Raw genomic sequence first — 10049 nt, forward strand, 5'->3', positions numbered from 1 at the left:
GAACCAGATTATTTTTGTTTTAATTGATCCCAGGGCTAGCTTGAGTTATACTACCCCCAAACTCTGGAAAAATACAAATTGAAAACTAAAAAATTTCAGAATGCATGGTTGGTATAGTTATCTAGTGATATCAAATGAAAGGTAACCCATCAAATAAGACAGTTTCACATGGAATTAAATAATTAACCCATAGAGGTGGATTTAAATGTTCTTCCCTTAGGATCTTATGACATATTAATTTGCATGAATTCATTGTAAAAATAGGGAGTTGTTATAAATTGTTTGAAGAAAACAATGAGCTGTGTGGGTCAAAATGGACAACCTAGAATAATTAAAGGAAAACCAAAACCAATATCCCTCCAACAAATCTCAGCTTTAAATTTAAAAATGACTACAAGAAAACAACTAATTGATAAATCAATATCCATCTACGTAACATTGGAATCTCTTGAATGGTGGAAGAGTGAGACCGAAGGCGAGATGGTGGTGAACCAAGCGTGTGTGTGGGAAAAGTCTGTGATGGTGTCAGTTTTGTTCTTCTTGTCTTTCTCAAGATAGGAGACCAGAGAGGTATCTTATAGTAGCGGGAAGAGGGATACATTGACAGCTAGTAATTAGGATTCATTGCTCACTATAATCAAGCATATAATCAACAATGGGGAGGCGCCTACCGATCATGGTCATGGTGGACAGATCCAGGACCATTTCCCTCTGCCAGAAGGATTTGGGCACGAAAGAACCTTAATCCAAACACTTTTGGTCATCATATCTAAACCCCCATTTATCTGGACAAGAGATGGAGATGAATTACCCATCATCAATATATTATCTAAGGTCAAATTTGTTCTTGCAACATTGTGACAAGAACCCTTCTTCAACATTTTATGGGAGTATTGACACATATTTCATCATACCTACTAGGAGTCTTCCCCACAATATTAGAGATGATCAACTCTTCATTTCTGAGGCCATATCTAACACGATATTGTGGGAAGGATGGATATCCTTTTCAAGATATCATTGTTACAAGCCAAATCTATGCCCATTGACAAGAGTTGGAGTCAATCAAGAGATTCCTACACCACTATCTACAGTGAATCGACACCCATCAGCGAGATCTGGATCTTTACTGGGGGATTTTGAACACCTAACAATCAATTGAAAGACATACATAGACATATCGAATGGGGGACGTCTGAATCGAAATCATCATCAGAGAGAATCGACAATGCAATCATATCAAAATATTGAACTAATATAATTGTCACAAATGAATGAGCATTCACTAGATGAGGTATTTTATCAAAAGACTAATTGTGAACCATGAGAAGGAGGTTTGATCCAAATTTTTCTTCGAACATTCCACGAGAAGACGATTTGCAATAGGAGCTAGAATTGGATGTGGATTCATGATCTAAAGTACGAGATTAAAAAATAGTTGGATATATGACCAAGCATGCAAAATTTGATATATGCAAGGAAATTACTGTAGGAGAACCTCACATTACAGGATCATGGTATCACTACTGATACAACTATCATCCTCACCATGAGATTGTTAGGAGGCTGCTCCAAAACAAGCTCAAAGGGTACAAGATCCTTCAAGGATGCAGTCAAAGGGAAAAAGGAGACCCAAACCAAAAGAACACCAATTCCAAATCTACCTAGGCCCTATATCGTGGAGCAAAAATCCCTGATACCAGCTCTAACATTCACTCTGCCTGAGCTAAATGAACTTTGCACAAACCTCCACACCAAAGTAGTTATATGTAGATTTAATGGTTTTTGGCCCAAACATAATGCTCTAAACCAATGGATCTTCTCCACTTGCACAACAAACTCTGGGATTCATCTCTGCTCTAAATTATTTTTAATATTATATTTCATACAGTCAAAGATAAGGACTATGTTTTAAATGAGGTCGCATGGTTTTGGGGCAATGTGCAGCTCTTCATGACACCTTGGTTCCCAGGATTTGATAGTAACACTATGGTGGTATCCAAAATGCATGTATTGGTTAGAATACATGATCTACCACTCCATTTTTTGCGCCACAATGTTCTAGAAGGAATTGGGAATTCCTTGGGGAAATTTGTCAAGATTGATGCAGATCGAGTTGCAAAAGGCATCTTCAATTTTAATAGAATCTTTGTTGAAGTAGATCTTAGTCATGGCCTACCTGATTGAATTATGTTGGTGCACAACAATCTACAATGGACACAACCTCTAGATTATGATAATACCGCATCTCACTACCATCGATGTCTAGAAACAGGACACCTTCATAATGGACGTCTGCAAGATAAAAAATAGCCCAAAAGGCACAAGAAGCAATCAAAAAAGCCAAAAGGTTGGGAAGGAAATGAAGTGATGGAAGACCTTGAAGATGACTTAGACATTCCAAAAAATACCACTGATATCAATGAACAAAACACTTAGAACAACATACAAAAACACGATGTCGTGCATCGCTCTACATTAGTTCCAATGTCAATTGTATCATAGAAACAAATGAATAACATACACTTGGAAATGAGGAAAGTGGAAACAAACCAACTTATGCATCATAAGGGTCAGATTCTGACAAATAAATCCAAACAAATATAAAATAAAATAGAATGACTATTGTATCATCCACACCCAACATCGATGGTCGGTGAAAAGTGGAAAAAAATAAATGTAGAAAAGAATAGACTAGATTTTTCATGATTTATTGCAGATCTGGGAAGTCGGGATCTATTATTATGTATATGATTTTTAGCATCAACAACATGCAATTTTTCTCCATCTGAATAGCATTACGATTTTTCCTCGGGTAAAAGAAGGACTGCAAGAAAAGGATGTGAACTGCACTTGGTACAGGTCAAAACAAATGAACAGTTAACAAAAAAATAAAACTTAGGAACCCTACCTAACATTAGTGGATTTCAAGATGTTTTTCTAAAGGAAATACCTGTATTACCTCCTCGCAGAGATATAGATTTATCTATCGATTTAGTACCAAGTTCCACCCCCGTGTCTACAACTTCTTATGAAATGAGCATACCAAAGTTAGTAGAGTTAAAAATAGAGTTACAAGAACTACTAGACAAGGGTTACATCAGGCCTAGTGTTTCACCATGGGGCATCCTTTACTATTTTTCAGGAAAAAAGATGGCACATTTAGAATGTGATTGATTATCGACAACTAAATAAGTTAACCATCAAGAATAGATATCCACTGCTCTGAATAAACAACTTGCTTGATCAAGTAAGGGGCCAACTGTATTTTCAAAAATAGATTTGAGGATTGGTTATCATCAGTTACAACTAAAATATTAAGATATCCATAAGACAAATTTCACAACCTTCTATGGTCATTAAAAGTTCGTAGTGTTACCCTTTTGTCTCACTAACTCACCAAAAACATTCATGTGTCTAATGAATAACATACTTCACAAATATCTAGACACGTTTGTGCTAGTATTCATAGATGGAATTCGAGTGTACTTGAAAGACAAAGAAAAGAACAAAGAGAATATAAGATTGTTGTTACGAACCTTAAGAGAACATAAAGTTTATAAAAAAATTATCAAATGTGATTTTTACAAAAACAAAATATAGTATTTGTGGCACATTATATCCAAGGAAGTATTATCTGTAGATCCTAAGAAGGTTAAGGCTATTATGGCCCATACCAAAGGATGTGTCAACAATATTTTCATTTATGAAGATTACCAAATATTATCAAAGGTTTATGGAGGGTTTTTCCAAATTGGATTCTCCTATTACTTCTTTACATAAAAAGAGAATAAAGTTTGAATGGACATCTAAATGCCAAGAAACTTTTGACAAGTTAAAACAATTATTAACAACAACCCCTATATTAAAAATTCTAGATCCACATAAGGAGTCAACTGTTTGTACCGTTGCCTGTTTGGAGGCCCTTGAGGGTATGTTGATGTAGGAAAGTGCAGTAATAGCTTATGAGTCTAGAAATCTAAAGAAACATGAAAGGAATTATGTTGTATATGACTTGGAGTTGCAAGCAGTAATCCACACATTAAAAATGTCGGGACACTATTTTTTGGGAAAGAATTTTATGTTGATAACTGATCACATTAGTATGAAATATTTCCTTATTTAAACTAATTTATGTGGTAGAGGAGAAAGGTGGTTGACTTTTCTTAATGTGTGTGAATTTGATATAAAACACATAAAACGAAAAGAGAACAAGATCTCTAATTCTTTAAGTAGACATGTTCATGCTTTGATAGATATGTCTATGAGTAGCGTCAGTACATATTTTGAATGAAAATTTAAAATTCACTACAAAAAGATCCCCAGTATCAAGAAATTAAAAAGAAAATTACAGCAACAAGAAATTCTAGGAGATGCTGAAAATTCCAAAAAACTGCTAACCTACCGAAAAAATTGTATATTCTCAATGCGACCGTATTAAAACAAATGATACTAGATGAGTACCACAAGAAAACATATGTCGGTCATCCAGGATACCAAAATATGATAACTGCATTATGTAAAAATGTTTTTTGGCCAGGGATGAAGAAATAAGTGACATAGTACATAGAAAAATGCATAGAATGTCAATGGGTAAAGGTAGAACATCAACGCCCTACTCTATTGTTAAATCCATTGCCCATTCCTGAATGGAAGTTGGAGGTAATTTCAATGGAATTTATTGGAAGGTTACCTAGGAAAAAGTACCAACATGATTCCATCATGGTGGTGGTAGACATTTTGACTAAAGCGACAAATTTTATACTAGTGCAGTTTACTTTTGGAACTACCGAGATTGCAAATACTTTCACCAGGGAAATTTTTTGGCTATATGGTATACCAAAAATGATAGTGTCGGATAGAGATGCTCAATTTACCTCCAAGCTATGGAAATATTTTTTTGGGTGTATGGGAACTCAGTTAAACTTCATTACAGCATACCACCCTCAAACAGATGGATAAACAAAAAAGATAAATCAGATTGTAGAAGATATGCTATGAATGTATGTTATGGATAGGTCGACTAAATGCGAAGATTTTATGCACTTAGTAGAATTTTCATATAACAATAACTACTAAGATTCCATTAAAATGAGTCATTTTGAAGGTTTATATGGCATAAAATATCATACACCACTCAACTAGGGTCAACGAGAAGATAGACTAATATTCAGACTGGATGTTTTTGCGGGAAATGGGAGAGGTAGTGCAAAGTATTAGATTGAATATCAAAATAACACAAGAAATGCAGAAAGGTTATGCAAACAAGAAGAGAATTCATAGATAATTTGACATTGGAGGCCATGCATATTTATGATTAAAACCTAGGAAAAGTACCCTAAGAACCAGTACTTGTGCAAAGTTGGTACCATGGTTTTTTCGGCCTTTTGAAATCCTAGACAGAGTTGGTCCAGTGGCATACCAACTCACTCTACCCAGTCATGTTAAAGTTCATAATATCCTTCATGCATCCTTATTCTAAATGTATTTCCTTGATAAATCTCATGTAATTGATTAGAATTTGATACAGGTGGAACCTGAAGGAGACCTTTTATCAGATCCATTCAGTATCCTAGATCAGAAAGAGACTGTGCTCCAGAATCGAGTCATTGCTAAGGTTAAAGTGCAGTGGAGACACTTTACACCTCGAGAGGATACTTGGGATCGTGAGGATACTATGAGAGAAGCCTATCCATCATTGTTCATAAGTGGATCAACAGAGAAATAAACACCGATGACGGTGTTATTTTCAAGAGGGGCGGAATATAATACCCCTCTATTTCTATGTAAATAATTTGTGTTTAAATTAAACTTTGTTTAGTTGTGATGGATAGGAAGCCATAGTTAACTCAGTTTGAAATAAACTATGATGATGCAATAATTAAATTTTATGAAGAAATTAAAAAAAAGGTTGGAGATTACTTGGGAAAGAAACAGTTGAGTTAAAGAGATCATTCCCATGTCTACAAATCAAGGTGAAAAAATAATATCAAGATAAACTTCCCTAAAAAAAGTACTAAAAATATGTAGGAGTTGCTAAATGTGATTTAATAATATTTGAGAGAAATATCTATTAAACCACTTAGTGTGGAAGGATCACTGAGAAAGGTGAGTAAAGCACCACAAGAGAAAAAGGCAGGGTTTTAATTGAAAAGGAGATAATAACTTTTTCTAAATATAGGAAATATCCTATGTATTGGGTTCGCAGGCCCTACAAAGTGCGACTTAGCTAAGGAAAAGTCTTCTAGGGAAGCAAGGTATAAAACTACTTTTTCTAGAATGATGCAGGAGCATCCAGCTCAGGGTGAACAAAACGAAAGTGTTTATCTCATAGGATTGATAGGTTGATAGGTCATTGTACCTGAGTCTTTTAATTTTCTTTAGTTTCCAGCATTTAGGAGTTAACAGTAGGATATTTTCTATTTTCATTTTTAATTTCTTTTTAGTTACAGTTTTAAATTAATTACAGAATTTACATGAAAGAACAATTATTCAATGTAACTACATGTAACTGATTGACAGTTCTTGAAATTGTTCAACAGATCTTACAAAAAGGAAAAACATGAAACGGTGTAGGGTTGTTATCCATCATAATCGAAGAAGAATAGCATTATCAAAATTTTCTGTGAACAATTGAATCCATCGTAGCAATTGAATTACATATATATTTTTGTTTAAAGACTAGCCTGAGTGTGTTCATAACAGTAACAACGAAATAGCCAAGTGAGTTTTTTTCTTAACAGAGAGTGGAAATATCAGAACCAGAAAGCAAACGAGGTCTCGTGAAAGCACCAACACCGAACATAAGGACAAACAAACCAGTTGGAGAATGAAATACAACTTACAACAAATAAATACAATTCCAAAAAATTACATAAAACATTGGAAAAGGAAACTATAGTTAACAAAGCAGGGTTTCAGAATACCCTTGAATACAATCACAGCCAAGAGGCTACACAAACTTATAGGTATTATTTAAAAATGAATACAGCATTTTCTCTCCTTTTCAATCATATTCAAGTCAATACATAGAATGTCCAAAACGTTTACAAACCAAAGATAGAAAAAATACATTGTATGTACAATAGAGGGACCGGATTCGAAAACCCCAACATAGAAACCCTACATGCAAACTGTAAAGACCAAAATGGAACCGTGACTTAAGAACCCTAACTAGCAAGTTGAGAGCTATGACCTCATACAAGTCCAACCATTTGGAGAAAGGAAGAGTGAGGGTTTGTAAGCCTATGCTTACCCGAGGAGTAGTGTCGAGCCTGAGGAAGGATTCGACAGGTCGCGAACTAGCAAGGGAATCTCGCTCACAAAGGAGCAAGACCCTTAGCACAACTGAAAATCCAACTGAAGAACTAAAACAAAGAACGAGGACTTACCATTTTGTAGCCGACGAGTTGAGGTTGAATGCCAGGTCACCTAGTGGCTGTGACCTAAAACACCAAACCAAATAAAAAATTACACCGCAAAGAAAATACAAGGAGCAAAGAAAACAATACAAGAGCAAAAGCACTCAGAAAAAAGCATTCGTAGATAGCACCCACAAAACCTTCAGGGCAGAGGAACCCATTTGCAGATGACAAAGAACCGAGTCTCAAAACCCTCTAGCTAACCGACGGATAGAATTGTATAGACAACACCATTACACCAACAAAACCCAGCTAGCACAACAGAACCGTGATTGATTAATGTAAACAGAACTGAGTCAAGGTCTAAAGCACAAACAGAAAGCGACAAAAACCCTTGCAGAGACCTAAGTGAACACCAGAGCACAGCACGGACAAGCAAAGGTGAAAATGATGGAGTGAACAGAGCAATTAGGGATCCATAGCATAACACAAGATGGGAGGACGAAATCTGGGGCAGAGACAGGTGTTTCCCTCACAGCCAATGCGTACCAACCAAATAAAATCAAGATAATATCTAATTGCCGATGGATATTCGGTCAAATCACACATTTAATAATTTTAATCAATCAATATTCATATCTAAACCATAGGACACGGCTGGTCCCATCAAATTTTGGTATCAGAGTAGGTTTGAGTTTTGTTTTTCATAGAAATGGAAGTTGAAAGGTGAGGTCGTGGGAGAGCTAATCGAAGAGCAGCAGATGAAGCATTGAGAGAGGATATTAGGATCCTAAATGCCTGACTGGAAGCAGTGGAAGCAGGAAGGAGAAGGGATACAGAAGTAGGATATGATAGTGAGTAGGAAGCTGTAGTTACAACTAATGGATCAGATGAAGAAGGACTTGAGATTAGGTTGTTAAGGTCAGTCTTGTTCGCTAGCAGTAAGCCAAAGCCTGAAATTCTAAATTATGATGGCAGTTTGTCCACACAAGTGCCGTTGGATTGGATTAGTGAGCTGGACAAATATTTTGAATGTGAGGTGGTCAACAAAGATATGGGAGTTAGATTCGCTGCTACCACGTTGAGAGGATACGCGGCCTTATGGTGGGACAATGTCCTAGAAAAGAGGAGAAGATTGAATAAGTTACCAATCAAGAAGTGGACCAGAATGGTCGCCAAGATGAAGGGCAAGTTTTCCCCAAAGATTACCAGATTTCTCTGCATCGACAGGTACAAAATTTGAAGCAGAGAGGAATGACGGAGGAAGTAGAGACACTACCCCAAGAGGTAGAGAATGTGCCAGAGATATGGGAGGCCTTAATTTTGAATAACGTACTACTGAAACCAGCAAAGGAGACAACTAACCAAACCCAAAGAAAGGCATTATTCTGGACTCTTTGTAAGTCACAGAGAAAATGTTGCAAGATGATTATGGACAGTGGGAATATGGATAATCTAGTTGCCATAAAGATGGTGGAAAAGTTGGGTTTGAAACGATTGAAGCACCCCACCCCTTATAAGGTGTCGTGGTTATAGAAAGGACATCAATTGTTGGTTGATGAATAGTGTGAGGTTGAGTTCCATATTGGCAAATATAGGGACAAGGTTATTTGTGATATTATGCCTATGGACGTTTGTCACATACTACTAGGAAGACCATGGCAATATGACAGGAAGGTAGTTCATGATGGAAATACAAACTATTACAAGTTTTCAAGGATGGAATTAAACACATGCTTGTACCCATCAATGAGGAAGAAACAAGAGAAACTAGTGGAGCCAAAGCGTTTTTGGTGGGAGGAAAGGAATTTTTGAAAGAGATTGAAGACAGTGAGATAAAATATGTTGTTGTAAGGAGGCCGAGAGAAGTTTTGTTACACACTGAAATTGCAGATTTTCTTGAAGAAATTTAGGACATGTTGCAAGAGTTCAATGACATTGTGGTGGACGATTTGCCAGATAAATTACCTCCTAAGAGAAGTATCAGTCATCACATAGACTTTATACCTGAAGCTAGTTTACCATACAAGGCAGCGTACTGAATGAGTCCTAAGGACAACGAGGAGATTAGAAAACAAGTACAGGAATTGCTAGACAAGGGGTTGATAAGGGAGAGTTTAAACCCCTGTGCAGTTCCGACAGTTTTAGCTCCCAAGAAAGGTGGAGAGTGGCGAATGTGCATAGATTCGAGAGCCATCAATAAGATAACCATCAGCTACAAGCTCCCATTGCCATGAATAGATGACATGATGGACTGCTTAAGTGGAGCAGCGTATTTCTTGAAAATGGATCTGAAGAGTGGATACCACTCAGAATCAGAGAAGGGGACAAATGGAAAACAACTTTCAATACTAATGAAGGACTGTATGAGTGGATGGTGATGCCATTCAGGTTGAGTAACACCCCTAGTACCTTTATGCACCTGATGAACAAAATGTTGAAAGAATTCATTGGGAAGTTCGTGATTGTATATCTTGATGATATACTGATTTTCAGTAAGACCAAAGAAGAACATTTTCGACATGTTCGAAGTGTGCTGGAGAAATTGCGACAAAAAAAGTTGTTGATAAACTTGTAAAAATGTTCTTTCTTTCAGAGGGAAATAGTTTATTTGGGTTTTGTGATTGCAAAAAATGAGCTGAAAATGGACCCAGAGAAAATTGCAACTATCATTAGCTGGAAATCCCC

The sequence above is a fragment of the Pinus tabuliformis genome, chromosome 6, assembly GCF_031772625.1.
Source record: "Pinus tabuliformis cultivar Carrire ecotype Pingquan chromosome 6, CPIR1, whole genome shotgun sequence".
In the NCBI taxonomy this organism is placed as follows: domain Eukaryota; kingdom Viridiplantae; phylum Streptophyta; class Pinopsida; order Pinales; family Pinaceae; genus Pinus; species Pinus tabuliformis.